General features: G+C 41.9%; 1 protein-coding gene across 1 annotated transcript in view; it reads left to right on the top strand.

The window, feature by feature from the left end:
• Positions 1-5581: 5581 nt before the first annotated feature.
• TMOD3 (tropomodulin 3) overlaps positions 5582-17263 on the top strand; it is a 79254-nt gene continuing 67572 nt past the window's right edge. Inside the window, exon 1 of the mRNA XM_046653748.1 lies at positions 5582-5752. The gene's annotated coding sequence lies outside the window, so the exon portion shown is untranslated. The remainder of the gene's footprint in view (positions 5753-17263) is intronic.

Here is a 17263-nt window from a genome sequence, read left to right on the forward strand (position 1 = left end):
ATAAATTATTGGATAATAAAATGCTGTAATAATTGCTGATTGTGAAAGGTGTATTTTAGGCTCAAAATCAATTCAAAATAATTAAAAATTATTAAGAACTTTCAAGTGGATAAATAGGAAAAGAGATTGACAGTTACTACAAATATAAGGAGAGAATGCGTTAGCTAGATAACTTAGGAAGAACAGGATGTCTTTTTTAGCCAATAAATGTTTATAAAAATTATAACACAATACAATAATAATACAAGGAAGGCTAAGTAGAGATTATATCATATCATAATTCCATTCTTTGTAGAAATCTTTGGTGTACCTAGCATTTATGATTTAAAACCAGAATTTAATTCTTATTCAATTCCATTTAGGTCACAGATCTGTGCCTAATCACCCTTTTCGCCCCCATCCCTCCCCACTTCCCCTCTGGTAACCACCAATCCAATCTCTGTTGCTATGTGTCTGTTGTTGGTTTTATCTTCTACTTATGAGTGAGATAATACAGTATTTGACTTTCTCTCTCTGACTTATTTTACTTAGTATAATACCCTCAAGTTCCATCCATGTTGTCACAATGGCCAGATTTCATCATCTCTTATAGCTGAGTAGTATTCCATTGTGTATATATACCACATCATCTTTATCCATTCGTCCCTTGATGGGCATCTAGGTTTCTTCCAAGTCTTAGCTATTGTGAATAATGCTGCAATGAACATAGGGATGCAGGTATCTTTATGCATTGGTGTTTTCATGTTCTTTCGATAAATACCCAGCAGTGGAATAGTTGGATCATATGGTAGATCTATTCTTAATTTTCTGAGGATACTCCATACTGCTTCCCATAGTGGCTGCACCAGTTTGCACTCCCACCAGCAGTGTATGAGGGTTCCCTTCTCTCCACATCCTCTCCAACGCTTGTTGTTTCCTGTCTTGTTAATTATAGCCATTCTGACAGGAGTGAGGTGATACAGCACTAACACTTAAAATAATAATTAGAACTTTGGTATAAAATGTTAGGTTTATTTGTGTATCCTAGAAGTTTGTTCTTTGATAGTGGTATTTGTCAGCAACCTTGGCTTCAGCTGAAAATTTAAACTCTCAGCCCTTTGGCATTTGGCTGAAATGTATAGTCAGTGCACCTCCAGTGAAGTCATAACGAAGTATGAAAACATGAGGAACAGCAAAATTAATTCCAGCTGATGGCATTACGGGAGTTTGAATGAGAAGTAGGGATTGAGATGGACAGTGAAACATGAGGAGGCTTCTAACAGAGACGGTGATAGGGAAGGCCATTTCAAGCCGCAGGGGTTGCTTGAGTCCTTTCTATACAATTGCATGCCCCAGCCATGGTGCTATCTTCTCTGGTTTCTTCCTCCCACTGTTTTCACCAATGTCAGGTTCCCAGGATGAAATCCTTACCTTTTAGTTTCAAGTTTATATCTTCAGCTTAAGTTTTCTCAGCTCTCCTATAAAATACGTGACTAGGAAAAAAAACTGAACTTAAACATTTGAAGGAAATTATTTCCTAAAGGAACCCTTTAATAACAAGAAAATTGCTGCTGGCTTTAATTTGCAGGTGATGATTCAGTGTGACATGCTTTATGAGTTACTCTAGCTGGAAGTTTAAAGATAACACTAATTAGGGGTTGTAATACATTAAATACAATTATAGTGTCATTTTACCAATCACTTTCACTCTAACCGAAGCCTGAAAACTAATAAGAACCATAGTCTGTCCTTATTCAAATATTTTACCTAACAGTCAGAGATTTGTTCTCTGTGGTATGTTGAACTTAAACTGTCTCCCATCACTTGAGGTGGGGTTAAATGCACGGGGTCGGGGGGAGGGGTGCCATGCTACTTCTGTTTCAGAGGATCGCCTTGTACTGAACCGTCACTGCAGTAGTCAGCTTTTGCTTGGTCAGTCTACAGTAACAAACAAACCTAAATCTCAGTTTACTTCTTGCTGACATTACATGTCAGTAGCTGTGTTTGGCTGAGGCACTGACCCATGTGACCCACCCTAGGACCAGGCAGAAGGACCAGCCTCTATTTGGAACATGCCCTTCTCTTGGTGAAGGGAAAAAGTAAGCACACTAATGGGAAACAGCAATGGCCCTTAAAGCTTCCACTCAGAGCTGTCCTAGTGTCACCTCCACTCCCATTCCATTGGCCAAAGCAAGATTCATATTTGGAAGCTTTGTGATTCCAATACAACGTTTGTGTGAAGAAAGAAGGAAAACCATACCAGATCATAGCCAAGCCTGACAGTGCAGCGCAGTGGGTGGGGCTGTCTTTTCCTCTAAAGGAGAGCAAGTACTTGGGGACAATATTTCAGTCCACCACAGGTATTTAGTGAATTTACCTTTTCACTTATTTATGTAAATACAATTTTCAGGTTTTTCGTTTTTGTTTTTTTTTTCTTCAAGAATTGTGTTCTTCTAACTATAAGCTCATAATGGCAACTCATGAAGTATAGTGTTTTTAAAAGAGAGCTCTGTCCCCATTTCAGAATGAGTTTCACTGGGTCTTGTCCTGTGGAGCCAGCCCTGTTGCAGCTGGTGTTTATATCCGAATCAGGTCACTGGCTGGCATTTACAGGCAAACCCTCTGGTTTTGTGTCCTGAAATGAGAGGAGGTGGGGAAGGGAAGGATTCAATATTCATTTATTTGCAAATATTTATTGGATACCTACAGTGTGTCAGGCATTGTTGCTGATGCTAGAGATAGAGAGGTAAACAATACAAAGTCCTCCTGAGCTTATGCTAATAAGCAAGATGATGTCAGGTAGTGACGAGTGCTATGAAAACAAACAAAGTAAAGAAAGGGGAGAAAGACAGGGTGAGGTGATCAGAGAAGACCTTTCAGATGTGACATTTGGGCAGAACCTTCATTAATACCAGGGCATGGGCCATGAGTATTTGGGAGGAAGAGCATTGTCCCATGTAGTGCAAAGATCTTGAGAGGGGAATATGCCTGGCAGGACTGAGAACCCTGAGAGAGGCCAGTGTGACTGCAGCAGAGTGAGAGAGAGTGTGGTAGGAAATAAAATCGTCCTGTAAGGACTTGGAGCGGTGGTAACTTGGAGTTTCATTTAAAATATGATGGGAAGCCATGAATGATTGGGGGCAGAAGGGTGACAAGATCTGATTTGTTTTATAAAGATCATTCTGGCTGCTGCTGTAGAGATTAGATTGTAGCAAGAGAGAGGAAGCAGTGAGGGAGGTTCTATTTTTTACAGTTTTATATGCTATTAGGATGTTATTCTTAACATCTCTGGTCCTATATATGGTATTTAATGTACATGGGTTTAGGAGATTCATGTTTGTAAGCCTTGTGATTACATAACGATAATATTTGTTTGAAGAAAGGGAAAAAAATCCAGCACCAAAGTACTTTATTTTAGAAAAAGGAACTAAAATAAGATGTAGACATTTGTTAGGAAAAAGAGAGGGGCCAGCCTGGTGGTGCAGCAGTTAAGTTCGCACATTCTGCTTCAGTGGCCCGGGGTTCATCAGTTCGGATCCCAGATGCGCACATGGGACCACTTGGCAAGCCATGCTGTGGTAGGCGTCCCACATATAAAGTAGAGGAGGATAGGCACGGATGTTAGCTCAGGGCCAGTCTTCCTCAGCAAAAAGAGGAGGATTGGCAGTGGATATTAGCTCAGGACTTATCTTCCTTAAAAAAAAAAAGAAAACAAACAAATAAACAAAGAATAGCTAAAAGAGAAAATAATGTACACCTAACACCCCATACTGAAAGGTCAGGGAGGAAACATGTCTTAGATTAAATCAGTCAGACATTGATTTAAAAGACTTTCTGCCTAAAAAGCAAAGCAAAAGAAGCCACATTGTGGAGGAAAATCCTTCTTAAAACAAACCACATCTGGGTGGCTGTAGTCCTCAGTTCTGCTTGTTCAGGAGCTCCATTTTGTCAGTTTCCCCAAGAGTGATGCCTCAGAGGTATAGCAGGAATTCACAAGAGACTTGCTGGTAAGCCAGAATACCTATATATTAACTTATAATGAAATATAGAACTATCAAATGAATCCAGATATTCATCTCATCCAGTCAGAGTTAGAGAATTTGTTTCATGTACCATGGACATGGCCACAAATTATCTTACTTTAAAGAATTTGACGAGATTTAGGAGACACATTGATCAACAGTGAAAAGTATGCTAGAATTTGAGTGAGGCTACTTGTGCTTTATTTCTGGATCTCCAATTACTAGCTCTGTGACTTTGCGCAAATTACTTAACTTTTCTGAGTTTTAGTTTTCTCATCTGTAGAAGTGGAGGATATTAATATATTCTTATAGGGTTACTCTGAGGATTGGATGAGATATTATAAATGAAGAGTTGGCACAGTACTTGGTGTGGATTAAGTACTCAATAAATATTAGTTGAACCTGAATTCTTTAGGAAGTTGCTCTCAGAAAGCTATCTGCAAGAATATTTGAGAAATTGATTCACGCTAATTTGCCATAGGAAATAAGATGCAATGGCCACAAGATTTAATGTTGATGATCTTCTAAAAGTATTTGCCATTTAGGAGGGGTTTTTTTCTTAAAAACTGAATCATCAGTGACCTTCATTGCTGGGATTAGTAGGTGCCAGTTGCATGAAATTCCAGAGTGTTTACCTAGGGTGCTCCTTGCTCTCAGGGGAAGAAGTAGATGCCAAGAGAGGTTTAACCGTAGTTGGCTACCACACTGGGTGTAGCTGGAATGTACCTCAAGCAGGCACTTCAGTCCACTCCCTGGCTGCCTTTGGGAAAGAAGGTGTTTCAAAGCTGAGCATTACTCCTGGGAATGGTTTCCTCCTGAAGACAGACCAGGAAAATTGCCGCTGAGTGACTGAATGAAGGAATGGAAGGCCATCGCTGTTCCCTCTCCTCAGAGCCCTGAAGAAAAGGCAGCCATTGAACTGTCCCCCTAGGTAATCCCATGGTCTCCATCCTCCCCTCCCGACTACTGATCTGCCTCAGTCCCCTCCCTTGAGCAGCGCCCACCTACATTGGCCCAGCTCCACCGCCTGGTGTAGCTAGAGCTTGAAGCTGGAAAAGGGAGGATGGGATGAGGCCGAAACTGCCAGGGAACATAAGGGCTGTTGCTGCGACATCATCCCTGGTTGCATGCCTAAGGAAATCACTAAAGTCACTACGCTTTTGAGGTGACATCTACCTGATTTATGCCCCTCTTGTGCCTTAGCCTTTATTTGCTTACTTTTCTTTCGGTTTTTCCTGACAAGTCTAAAGGGCTCGACGTGATGTCCTCGCATTAGCAACCAAGGCTACAATACAAGCCCTGCCTTGTATGCCTCTTTAGTAAATGTCAAACTAAAGAGGAAATCTATACCAAAGAGCTTCCAGCTGCTGTTTATAGCTCCCAGAGGGTCGAGGGTAAATATTTCCACGAGTAGAGAGCGTCGTCCCAGGCTGGTGTAAGGTTTGGCATCCGCAGCCGCTTCCAAAATCCTGCAGATTGTAAAGACCAGGGTCAGCACTGAGCTTAGCTCTCCTCGCTCGAACTACAACTCCCAGGATGCCCTACGACCCGGGAGTGCGCATGCGCATCGGTGGCGGAGGGGGAACCAGCCGCACGGACAGCGCCGGCGGGTTGGGGAAGCTGCTGGCGGCTGGATCCGGCAACTCCCTGGGAGGCAAGCGCGGGCAGACGAACGGGCGCTGGGAACTGGGCGGCAGGCAGTCCCCGCGGGTCTGTGAAGGAGGTCGGTGATCCCAGCAGGCGCCAGCCAGGTAAGCCCAGCGCGGTGCTTTCCAGGAAGTCCGTCTGCGGGCGCGGGCAGGGAGTCGCACGGGCCATGGTGGCTGAGCAGGGAGAGGTTGCTGCCTTCCAGCCGCCCGGCTCCGGTCTCTCCTCTTACCGGTCCCTCCCGGGGAGCGAGGGGACGCCGGGGGCTGCCTCGGGGCGGACGGGCCCGGGTGGGGGCCGTGGGGCGCGCTGGGCGTCGCCCGCGGTGGAGGCGCGCGAACCCCGAGCTGCTGATGAATCACTCGGGGGCCCGGCCTCCCCGGGTTCGGGACCGGCCCCTTCCCCTCCCGCTGGAGCCCGCGCCGGCCGCGGCCGAGGAGCTCGCCCTGCCTGCCCGCCCTGCCACCGCACCGAGGCGCAGCTCGGGGCACGATCGTCTGAAGGGTTTTCTCACCAAGTCTCCTTTAAAGACTTGTGCTTGTTGAAAGTTGGAAAGGAAAAAAAAAAACCCCAAAATCTTAGGGGCACACCCTTTTTTTTTTAAATCGAAGTCTAGCTTGTCTTGCATTCGCCGTTTTTATCTTTCTGTTCTGTCTTAGAATAAATTCCTGGCTGCCGTGCAGCACAGCTGGATCCGGCTGTGAAGTTTGTGTGCTGGTTTGTTTTGAGGACGTGACTGGGTCGTTTTATTTTTGCTAACAGGGGTTGGTGTGTTTCCTCTGCGAGCCTGCATTCTGATTACAAACAAATGGGAAACAGCCGCAGATTTATTTATTTATTTTTCGTGTTTAGTTAAGAATCGCATTTCCAGCTTGCCCTTGGCTTCTCTTAAAACCAAAAGTCGTCTGGGAATGAACACGGCGGTGAAACTTATCCCAGGAGGTCGTTCTTGAACAGGAAATAAGCCTGTGGAGATTGAAGTTCGGCATGTGCGGTCTTCCGTGGTCTGTAACATTTTCATGCAGCTCCTGTTTCTTTTTCTGAGAATCCTTCAGATTAATTTTTCGGCAGATTAAGTTGATTAATTAATTGGCCTGTCAAAAAAATATATACGAGGCTTAGAAAAATAGTTTAGTCCAGCCTCATTTACCTTTGCTTGACTCTTCTTCCTAGTCCTTGGCACCTTTTTATCCTATCGCTTAAGAGCCTGCAATCATTTTATTGTTAGACTTAGAATCCCCTTTCTAATGCATTCCTATGAAAGGAACAAAAACGGAATTAAAATGTGAGATCCAATATATTCCAACTGTTTTAGCTTGCTTACTTTTGAACCTCTCAGATGTCTAGTTTGCTCATCTTTAAAAAGAGGTTATTGGACCAGGAGACCCTGAGATTATTCCAGCTCTAAATATCTCTGATTTTTTTTTTTTAAAGATTGTCACCTGAGCTAACAACTGTTGCCTATCTTCTTCCTCTTCTTTTTTTTTTTTCTGCTTTTTCTCCCCAAATCCCCCCCAGTACATAGTTGTATATTCTTAGTTGCAGGTCCTCCTAGTTGTGCTATGTGGGACGCCGCCTCAGCATGGCCTGATGAGCAGTGCCATGTCTGCATCCAAGATCCGAACCGGCAAAACCCTGGGCCTCCGAAGTGGAGCATGTGAACTTACCCACTAGGCCCCGGGGCCAGCCTCTAAATATCTCTGATTTTTAAAATTGACTTATTTTATTCATTCAGGAAACATTAGCCACATTTGTCATTCCTAGCCCTGTACTAGCCTGTACTAGGCATGAAGGAACAAAAATGATTTTTTGAGTGTTTGTGACCTAATGATCAGTTTCTTTTCAACATATTCTTATGACTAATTCCAAGTTTTGTGGTATACTTTCCAGGCCAGATTACTCTCTAATTAATAACTTCGCCTAAAGTGAAATACGTATAGGTCACATCCCCCAATGCAATGATCGGTTTCACTCTAATCAGATTTTTCAAGTCTCAGCTACTGGTCCATTTGAATAAAACACAGTTTCAGTACAACAGAAAGGACTTGAATGGTGTATGCCGGTGCTTCTCAAACTTCAGCACACACAAATCACCCAGGGTCTCGTAGGTTTGAAGTGGGGCCCCAGAATCTGCAAGTCAGATAGGGAATGATGTCATTGCTGTGGGAGACCACACTTTAAATATCAAGGGTTGGGAGATGTTTTAAGGTGTTTATAATGACAGTTTAGAGACTGATGCTGATAGCTATGATGTTAGATGCATAGTGATTGGCTTTTTCCAACTCTCAATTTTTAAAAATAATCCTACTCACTCTAACAAAAATAATTGCCTGCGCAAGTTTTTTGTTTTCTTTTTTCTCCTCTTTCTTTCCTCTCTCTTTGCTGTTTCCTCTCAGCTTTTTTTTTTTCTTGTCCTCTTCCACCCTCAGTTGTTTTCATTCATGTTTATTCAGTAATTCAACATGTGTTTTACCCCGTCCTGTACAAGACACTGTCTTAGGCTCATGGTGAATACAGACATACAAGACATGGGTTTTGTCTGGGCGCTTCGTCTCTCTGAGATAAGGCGTGCGTGCTTGTTTATAGTTCACAGCACTGCCAGAGCCATCTGAGGGAATACAAGCGTGCAGCGGGAGTTCAGAGGGAGAGGTCTCTTACATTTCTGGGGATGGGAAACAAATGAAGTCATCTTTTTTCCACTCACTGGACATCTCTGTACCCCCAGGCTATACTCTCTGTTCTGTTTGAGAATATATGACATATTTACATAGAATACAGTACAATTTTATAAATTTATTTATTTGGAACCTGGGGTGAATGAAAATCAGATCTGAGCAGTATCGTAGGAAAGGGGAGAGTTGGTGGGCATAAAAATATACCTGGATAGAAACCAACAGAGAGAGGGGAAAAGATGAAGAGGAAGGAAGACAGGAGGACCTAGGAAAACAGGAGGAGAAAAGAGCTCAGGTTTTCAGCTGTTGGTTTGATGTACACTGCTCTTGTTATTTTGGCTATGTTACCATCTTTTAAAGATCAAATTAGCTGGCAAACTGTTCTTCATCCTTTTCAGTTTCTCTTAAATTTAAATATGTATGGGCTCACTCTTGATTCAGATAGTTGAGGAGGGCATTATTCTCTAGGCTGTAATAGTGGCTAAAGCACTGTCTTCCTCCTGTCATCAGCCTACCTTGCTGACATTTGATTTACATGCCTTACTTATTCTCATTTTATCTCAGATTCTCTAAAATCACAACTATAAAATCATACCGAGAGGAAAATGGTGTAGAAAACAGAAAATTCTACTGGACCTGCAACAGTCCATTAAGTACATATTAAAATTGTGAAGAATCAAACTTGCTTTGGTATTTACGAAAAATTAAACATGAACTCATATACTCATATCTGTCTACCTATATATAGATAATCCATTAGGTTCTTTATGGTAATGAAGGACTAGAGATCTGAATACTCCAGAGTGGCAAATAATTGAAAATGTATTTGTGGCATTCTAGAATTTCATCTGAAACAAAATCATTAACCTATGTCTTGAAGCAGAGTGTTAGTTTATATATTTTTTTATCAGGGTATAATTAACATTCAATGAAATGTACATATCTTGTGTCCAGTTCAAGGAGTTCTGGCAATTTTATGTACTGTAACTTCTACCAAAACAAGGGAGAAACTATTTTTATCATCGTAGAAAGTTCTCTCATGCCCCTTTCCAGCCATTTCCCTCACCCACCCTCCTCCAATGGGAACCGCTTTGTGCCTCCATAGTTCTGACCCTGTAGATTTGTTTTGCCTTGTCTTGGACTTGATGTAAATGGAATCATACAGTGGTATGTGCTTTTTGGTGTCTGGCTTCTTTTGTGTAACAGTGTTTTTGAGATTCATCTGTGTTGTTTGCTTATATCAGTGGTTTGTCCTTTTTTATGGGTGAATAGTATTCCGTTGTATGAATATGCCCCAATTTGTTTGTCTGTTTTCGTCTCGATGGATATTTGGGTTATTTTCAAGTTTGAGGTATTAGGAATAAGGTTGTTATGAACATTCTTTTATAAGTCGCTTGTATATATGTTTTCCCTTCTCTTGATAAATACCTAGGAGTGGACTTACTGAGTCATGGGGTAGATGTATGTTTAACTTTGTCTAAAAAAACCTTCAAAACAGTTCTCCAGAGTGGTTTATATATGAGTTCCAGTTGCTCTACATTTTTAATGTTGCCAAATCTCAGTGCTGTCAGCCTTTTTTATCCTAGCCCCACTAGAGGATGTAAAATGGTAACTCATTATGGTTTTAGTTTGCATTTTCCTGGTGAGTAAGGATGTTGAATGCTTTCTCGTGTGCTAAGTGGCTCTACTATATCTTCTTTTATGAAGTATCTGTTGAAGACTTTTGCCTGTTTTTTCATTGGGTGGTTCGTCTTTTTATTGCTGTTTCTAGAAATTCTTTAAATATTCTGAGTACACATCTTTTGTCAGATATATGTTGGCAATATTTTTTACCCAGTCTGTGGCTTTTCTGTTTGTTTTCTTAGTGATGTTGTGATGAGCAGAAATTTTTAATTTTGTGAAGTCCATTTATCAGTTTTTTATTTTATGGTGTTTTTTATGCCTATACTTAGGGTTTTCTTCTAAAAGCTTTCTTGTCGTAGGTTTCACATTTAGGTCTGTGAGCCATCTCAAATTAACTTTTTTTTTATGGGAGGTAGGAGTTTAGGTTCATTTTCCCTCCATACGGATATCTAGTGGTTTCAGAAACACAGATTAAAAAAAAACTTTCCTTCCTCCATTAGATTCATTGGCATCTTAATTGAAAATCAGCTGAGTTGCTTTGTATTTTAGTTGTGCTTGTATTGTCAGTTTCTTAAGTACCCACCCTGGATCTTCAGGAAAGAAACAAAAAACTTTCATGCACCCCTTCTAGACTGCAGCTAGACTGAGACTGATCTAGGGCTGGTTACCACGTATTTCCAGATGGAGGAAAGCTAATATGAATTTGAATTTTAAGTGGCTCTTCTGTGGGTTGAGTTAATGAAGGCAACCTCGTCAGTAACAGTTGTACCATGCCCATAAGCCAGGCAGCTAGTGGGGAGAAGGAAGAAGATTCAAGCCCAGAAAGATCACCCAGGCCTCTATTAGAGCAAGCTCTAGAGATCTTAATATTTTCTTGTTTAATGACTTGTTCAAAATAGGTGTAAATATATATAACCTATGAGTTTAGTTTCCATCTTCTTCTACACTACTCCAGTCCAATCCTTTATGACGCACGAATCCTGAATTAGTCTTAGAACAATTTCTAAGAAGAATGATTGGTTATTTTTTCTTCCAGATTTTATTGGCTGATAACACAATAAAATGAGAACATTATTTTTAAAAGAATGTCACCTCATCCATATTACATACTCTAATGTAACTAATTTTTCCTCATTTCCTTCCAGGCTTTGTTCATCCACATACATACCTTTATATGGTTGTAATCATAGTGTGCATGTTCTTTTCTGTTCAGACAGTGAGTGGTACCCAGTGAATGCTGTTTCCCATATGTGGGTCACCCTTGTTAGGAAAGACAAATAAGGCTGGAGACAGAGGAGAGACCACTAGGGGATCAGCAGTGGGAAATTGTGAATCTAAAGCTTGATTAAAATAGAATCAAAGGGCCAGCCCAGTGGCCGAGTGGTTAGGTTCATGCACTCCACTTTGGCGGCCCAGGGTTCGCTGGATTGGATCCTGGGCGCAGACCTACACACCGCTCATCTAGCCATGCTGTGGCAGCATCCCACGTAGAACTAGAAGGACTTACAGCTAGGATATACAGCTATGTACTGGGGCTTTGAGGAGGAAAAAAAAGAGAAGATTGACAACAGATGTTAGCTTAGGGCCAATTTTCCTCACCAAGGAAAGCATACCTTAAAAAAAAAAGAAATCTCAAAAAAAAAATAGAATCAGAACAAAGTTGAGATTTTCAAAAATAGGGTTTCCCTTCTATGGAAATGCAGGACAACTTTGGTTTCGTTATTCTCTCTCTCTCTCTTTAATATATAACAGCATTTTTTTTTTTTTTTTGAGCAAGATTAGCCCTGAGCTAACATCTGCCACCAATCCTCCTCTTTTTGCTGAGGAAGACTGGCCCTGAGCTAACATTCGTGCCCATCTTCCTCTGCTTTATATGTGGAACGCCTACCATAGCGTGGCTTGCCAAGCGGTGCCATGTCTGCACCCAGGATCCGAACTGGTGAACCTCAGGCCGCCAAAGCGGAACGTGCGAACTTAACCATCACGCCACTGGGCCGGCCCCTATAACAGCTTTATTGAAGTATAATTCACATACCATATGAGTCACCCATTTAAAGTGTACAAGTCAATGGATTTTAGTGTATTCACAGAGTTTGCAACCATCACCACAATCCGTTTTAGAATATTTTCATCACACCAAAAAGAAACCCCTTACCCATTAGCAGTCACTACCCACTCTCCCCCCAAGCCCTCCCCCAGTCCTAGGCAACCATTAATCTGCTTTCTGTCTTTATGGATTTGCTTTTTCTGGACATTTCATATAAATGGAATTATACAGTAAGTAGTCTTTTGTGACTTGCTTCTTTCACCTTTATAATCTTTTTTTTTTTATTTAAAGATGTTATTTTTCCTTTTTCTCCCCAAAGCCCCCTGGTACATAGTTGTATATTTTTAGTTGTGGGTCCTTCTAGTTGTGGCATGTGGGACGCCGCCTCAGCATGGCTTGATGAGCAGTGCCATGTCCACGCCCAGGATCCGAACCAGTGAAACCCTGGGCCGCTGCAGCGGAGCGCGCGAACGTAACCACTCGGCCACGGGGCTGGCCCCCACCTTTATAATCTTAATAGTTCATTTTGAGAGTCACTGAAATACAGGCAAGGTTCCTCCAGAGATGTGTGCACCTTCTGACCTGTAAAGATATACACTCCCTCGGGTACATGTGCTCAAACACCTCCACCCGCTCACTCAGGAAGGAACACAAACACACCAAGACAAACTTACCAGCTAAGGTGACTGATCGCAGAGATAACACTTTCCAAATAAACAGCTTCATATCCAGGTTTATCTAAGTGCTGATATCACTGCAAATGCGTACACACATCCTGAAGCATGTGTGAGAAAATAGTGAAAATATGGTGAGCTGGGAGGGACTGAGGGCTGAGTGGACAAGAGAGAGTGAGAACGTGATGGCAAGTTGAGTTTCTTTAAAGTGTATTCTCCTGGTGTTTAAAACACTTCCTAGAGCTTTTTTTTTTTTAAGATTTTATTTTTTCCTTTTTCTCCCCAAAGCCCCCTGGTACATAGTTGTGCATTCTTCGTTGTGGGTTCCTCTAGTTGTGGCATGTGGGACGCTGCCTCAGCGTGGTCCGATGAGCAGTGCCATGTCCGCGCCCAGGATTCGAACCAACGAAACACCGGGCCGCCTGCAGCGGAGCGCGCAAACCTAACCACTCGGCCACGGGGCCAGCCCCCTAGAGCTTTTAGTTAAGTTTTTTTAACCTGTACCAATTGTCTGATATTTATATATTATTTAATATGTATATAGACTTGGTAAGATTGTTGTAGTTCCTTAACCTATTGCGTAGCAGTCCTTTTGTGCAGGATGCTATTAATCATAATTATAAGGTAAGGGACTTCCATATGGAAAATTACAACCAACAAAAATATTTTGGTTCCCTGGGTATAGTGTTGTCATTTTAATGAGGAGTCATTAAGGAATATTTCTTTGCTATGCATACCAGTGAAAAGAGAGGAGGCCCCTCAAACGTATATATTATAAGTCTGACATCTACTCAGGCAGCCTTTACCCTGCGGCAAGCATGGCAAGATTTGATACACCCCAAGATTTTTTTTTCATAGTGGGCGATTATTAACCCAAGTTAGTATTCTTAAATAACTGTTTTGTTTCCTCTTTAAAATAGCCACTGGGGTGCTGCACCTGCTTGGCAGGCGGGTGGAGTGGGTGGGTGGGGGTCGCATGAAGGGTGGGGAAGTGGTGAAGAAAGCTCAATTTGATTGGGAAATATCAACAAGTATGTGATTATTTGAAGTCAAGCCCCGCCTCCCTGTTTTTCGACTCCTCGTCCCTAAGATCTGCAGTTTCTTGAAGAAAATCACAGAACCATACACAGAAATGTGTGACAGATCGGCACTTCTCTCCTCTAGGCATCTGAGGCAGCCCCACCCCTGTTAGTCATCAGCACACCCTCTGTACCTGCCCCTCCTTTGCCAGTTTTTTTTGAGCCCCCGTTATTATTCCTCCTTGTTAAATGATCTCATGTCCTGCTCTCCACCGGAGAATAGCGCTTGTCACTGCGTTCAGCCCCTTAGCCTTTCCGCCTGCCAGAGCCTCTTTCTATTTTTTCCCACTGCCCAAACCCTAGCTCTGGCCCATCTCTCCTTTTGAGTAGGATACTGGGGAAGCCTCTTCAAAGAAATGTTGTTTGAACTGGTCCCTGAAAGATGTGAAAGGATCTGAACATGAGAAGAAGGGAGAGAGGCTCTGTCAGGTGTCCTGAGCAGTGTGATCTGAGGGCTGGAGCAGGAAAGCGTGGAGCTGCGTTTACTTCCTTGGCTGGAATCCCGGGCGCGTGAAGAGCGCTCCTTCCTCTTTCTTCCTTCCTCTCCTTTCCCTGGCCCCCTTCCCCCCCCCCCCCCCCCCCCCCCCCCCCCCCCCCCCCCATTTAGCATGTACTTTGATCTCTTTGCTTGGTATATACTTCTCCTCCCCCCTCTATCTAGCTAACTCTGTCCTTCTCTGACCACCCACAGTGATCTCTGAACTTCTGCAGCACTAATTGCCAGTACCATTCTTTTGTCACTTAATTATATATTACCTTGATTTTTTTTAATGGCTTTGTCTGCGTGTCTCATTTTCCCAAATAGAGTGTATTAGTCAAGGTTCTTAGGTCTCAGGGAACACAACCCACTTACGCTAGCCTACGAGAGGGTGTGGTGGCAGGGCTGGGAGCTGCAGTGGGTGGTTATGCTAAGGCGACTGCGCTCCCTGTGATGAGTTACAGCTGGAACCCAGAGCAGGCGGTTGGAGAGCCACTGCCCTTCCTCCCCTGGCCGCAGCTTGCGAGGACTCTCTTCTGCTTCTTGCTGTGCCTCTGCTCCATTCCAGGACATTAATTTGGATTTTTTAAAATATTGTGCATTACAATATTATCTATCTTGATTCCTGAGTTTTTTGGGCCTCCTCTTAAATCTTACACCTGAGCTAAGTGCCTCCCTCCCTCACCCTAACTCCTGCCCTGCTCCGTTTTCTCCTTTATGGACTGGCTTTCTCTGGGCGTCTGCTTTGCCCTTAGCTTCAGCTTAAATGTGACTTTGACTTGCTATGATGCTGCCTTCAGACTGGATAATATTTGATTTCTCAACTCAGGTTTTCTTTCCCAGCTTTCCAAACTCCTGGAGAATAATTGGATTTGATTTATCCTGCTTGAGCTATGGGTACCCCATGAGCAAACGTCTGCGGGGTGGGGAGGCATTGTTATGATTGCTTAGGCTGCGTACTTCACAGAGCCTGGGGTAAGGGTGATCCCAGACAAGGGGGTTTAGGCTTGGTCATTCCCAAATATGCTTACTTTGGTACCAGAGGTCAGAGGGAAATTACCATGCCATATCTTTTTTGTATCTGCATTGCTTCTAGCAGATTCACAGCTAAAAAGTAGGTGTGTCTCTTGTTTAGTATCTGTTTATTGCTATGACTCTGACCATTTGACCATTAGAATTAACTTCTGGGCATAACAGGTTAAATCAGAGCAATACTTTTAAGATTTAAAATAATTTACTAAAATTTGTTTTATCATCATTTGAAAGATCTCTAATTTTAGAGCAAATTAACAATTTTTTAAATGTTTGTGAAATTTATTTCCTAGTTCAGAGAAAATAGGGGAGTAGAATATTGATAATCAATTAAACAAAAAATGGTAATAGGTCTTTACTGCCGCCCAGTTAGGATATGGTAAAATCGGGTACTCCCATCATTGATCTCAAAGTTAACTGATTCTCCCTCCTCGTTATTTTATGATACATTTATTTAGTGTGTGCTATGTTGCAGACACTGTGTTGGGCTGATGATATAAAATTAAGTGCCTGCCCTCAAAGTGCTCACAGCCTGTGGAGAAGGTAGGTATTTACACAACGGATTATAATGCATGAGATAAGTGTTGATAGAAGTGTGGGCAGGGTGGTGACTTAACACCTCTCTTCTTCTGCTGTTTTGTGTACATCCATCTCTCACCTTTATATTCTCTTAGTCTTCATCTGTCTCACCCAATCTCTGCAGTTAATTGTCTGTATTGTATGGATCACAGTAATGTCTCATTTACCTAGCATGAACTAATGAAGTATTCCTTAAAAATGACATTTGAAGATACTAATGATAATAATGAATTTATTCATTATTGATAATGGTAATAATTCACCATAATCACTATTCATTTAATGAATTAGTATATCAGCCCAATGCGATAGGTACTATTATTCTCATTTTACAGATGAGAAAACAGAAGGACAACAGAAAGTTCACTGAAATCTTTTTTTAAAGCTATTTTAAATGTCACATGTATTATAAAGTTTTTCCTGGTCTTAAGTGCAGCCCTCCGAACTTGATTTAAGCAAGATGATTTGGAGGATGTAGAAGTTAGCTTTCATTGTGCGCATCAGGTAGTCTGTGCGACTGAACTGCCTTCAGAGCTTGTTGCAGTTTATAGGCTGTTGGGAATTGCGTTCAATTGTTCCGCACTTTTGTGTTTTAGTTACCTCATAGTTTTGCCTTCTCTTTTGCCTCCAGCTGTGGCTTCTTGTTGCCAGTTACTGTCACTTCAATAATTTGCTTCTGTTAATGTGTAATGTGTAGTAACATAAAAGTGAAAACATGGTAGAAAGCGAGTATTTTATAGAAGCTGTGTGATATGTAAAAAGCATGAATTTTAGGGACAGCTTCAAAACTCAGATCTACTGTTAAGAAAGAAGTTATATATCCTTGGGCAGGCTCTTTATCCTCTCTGAACTTCAGTTTCTTCATCTTTGGAGTGAGGTAGTAATTTTTACAGAATTATATGAGATGAAATAGTAAAGTCCCTGGCATATTACAGGTAGGCAAATAAAAACTGATTCCTTTCTTTTTCTCTTCTATAATTATATTGGAATATGGCATTTCTCTTTATTAATCTGAGAAACACAAGTAAATGGGGAAAATGTGTTTCTATGATGTAAGTAAGATAATAGTTTTATTCTATCACTTAAAAATAGTAGTTTACAGTTGGTATCATAGGTGTTAATTTTAGAAATATTTTCCTGAACTCCCGTTTTGGGTACTTACACTAAGCTCTCAGCAACCACCTTCCTTCCCTGCATTAAATCAAGTCGTTTTTACTTCTCTGTGGCTCTCTCGATATCCCTTGTTTGCTATTAAAGGAAAAATGTCCTTCAGCCCTTTTTAAAGAACCTATGCCAAGGCAGACCTTATGACCCTGGGCAGTAAACCAAGCTTCTTGACCAATAGCAATGATTTCTAAGACTTCCTTTCTTTCATCAGTTCTGCTTTTTTCAACTATCACCAGTCTTAAATATTTTGTTTTTCTTTCCATC

Source organism: Equus quagga, chromosome 2, assembly GCF_021613505.1.
Source record: "Equus quagga isolate Etosha38 chromosome 2, UCLA_HA_Equagga_1.0, whole genome shotgun sequence".
Lineage (NCBI taxonomy): Eukaryota > Metazoa > Chordata > Mammalia > Perissodactyla > Equidae > Equus > Equus quagga.